The following is a 2,147-nucleotide window of genomic DNA, read 5'->3' as shown; positions in this document are numbered from 1 at the left end:
TGGTCATGGTACATAATTTGAGTGCTGGGGAGTCAGCATGCCTGAGGTGTGAAGATGATGATGTACTTCCTGTAGGCATGAAGGCACTCAGACACAAAGCATGGGCGACAGAAACAACTGTCATTTGTTGTTCTTCCTACTCAGGCTTTTAAAAAAGAATCTAAGGTCAGTTAACTGGGAAACTTAGCCTCTCTTAGCTGTCTTTCTTTGCATAGGCTTTTATTTAGCCTTTTAAATCATTTTTCTCTTCTCTCCCTCCCCACCCCCTATCCGTTTTGAACACGTTCTTGGATTTCTCATGCTGGGCCTAAGGAGCAGACTGCTTATATTCAGGAATGATTTGGAGGGGATAAAGTGTGCAAGATTTTGAATTCTTGCCATAAGTCCCTGGCAGACAGCCAGGCAGCCTCAGAGGAATAAGGCTAATGAAGGGAGGGTAAAGCAGATCCGAGAGTGCGGCTGGTAATGCAGTATTCATTTAATTGGGAGCAGGTACCGGTGCAAACTTCTCCATTTTAATTGGAAAAAGGGAAGGGGATTGTTAAGGAAGAAGGAAAAAAAGAATGCATAAAGTTTTCAAGCCAAGGAGCCAAAGGCAGCCCTGTCTATGCCAGAGAAAGAACTCAATTTAGGGCAATTTGCTCTGCAAGCTGGGCTGCAGCCTCCTCTGGGAATAGGGATGAGGAAGAAAATGAAACCAAAAGAGAACTTGATAAAATCACCTAGCACAGACATTCTCAGTAGAATAGGTTTTACTGAGTTAAATCTGCCCCAATCAATATGATTCTTTTCATATAAGTTACAAATAAAAAGCCACAAGATTACAATAAAAATCGAGACTCGAGTGCTGCTGATGTTGCACCTGGGAGTCTTAAGAACTTATTATGGAATATATGTTTTCGCAACTCTCATGTTTGTTTTTCTTTTCACCCTGGTCATGAGAATCAACTCTTTGCTTTCCCTTCCCATCTATCCAGTTTAATATATTGTTTTAAAAAACATCGGAGGCAACTCTCTCTGCTTAATTTCTCTTGCACTGGAGGTTGGGGTTTGGTGGTTTCGTTTTGTCTTGAAATGTGTTGAATTGAACATGGGGCTGATTTCTCATGCTAATGATAAACAAAGAGATTTCTTCCCATTGTACATTTTTATGACATAAGGATTTGTAACGTTAATATATTAGTAAAACAATAAAAGAGAGGTCAGTCTTCATATAAGAGGAAACAATGCTTTTTGATGCATACGAGACTATTAAAATAAAACACTCTGTAAATTTATGTTTAATAACTATCATTTCTTAATAATCTTTGACTGTGTTGTATAAATAGTAGTTTTAGGCAGCTGATGGTTTTAATGTGATGACTTTAATTTTGACCCTTAGTGAATAAGGACGCGAAAGACCAAACAAAACATTTTGGTCTTTCTGCTAATGCGGTTGACTAATCAATGAAGAACTTGGAGAGAAGAGTCTCTATTTTAGTACATAAAAGTACATTTTAAAGATAAATATAAAGAGCTTATTTAGAGCTTAAGTTTGCTGGCGGTTTTTTGTTATTAAATTTCTTTAAGGTGATTCACAGTAGGGAATAAAAAGAAGATCATGGTGCCTCGTTTAGATTCCACCTTATTATGTAGTCAGACATATATTTAGTGTTGGCAAACCTGATGAAAGAAGAGGTGACTATGAACATTTTATCTCTGATAATTTTGCTTGTTCATTGGAAAATTTTTTACTGTCAAATTCTAGCAGACTGTGGCCTGCTTATTTGACTTTAGCTCAATTACTAGAAATTTAATATTAGAAATGATTTTCTGGACAGAGGAAATAGGGTAACATCTCAAAATGTGGTGCAGTTGTCACCTCAAATATTCCATCGTGTTTTTCTCTCAATACTATACTGAATAAATGAATCAACCTATGTACCAAAAATATTTATATAGGACCTCTCAGTCCTAAGCACTGTGGAAGATACAAAGATAAAAATAACACAGACCCTGACATCAAGAAACTTATTTTCTAAATGGAAAGGGCAGACTAAAATAAAATACAAAAAGGTTAAATACAAAATCATACAACAGAAGAAAAGATGTTCCCAAACAACAGATAATTAATGAAGTCTCAATCAAAATTTTTTTCAGTTTGCAAT

Source organism: Aethalodelphis obliquidens, unplaced genomic scaffold (assembly GCF_003676395.1).
Source record: "Aethalodelphis obliquidens isolate GAN/ISIS:26980383/991018 unplaced genomic scaffold, ASM367639v1 scaffold3, whole genome shotgun sequence".
Lineage (NCBI taxonomy): Eukaryota > Metazoa > Chordata > Mammalia > Artiodactyla > Delphinidae > Aethalodelphis > Aethalodelphis obliquidens.
Note: the sequence above shows the minus strand (reverse complement) of the source record.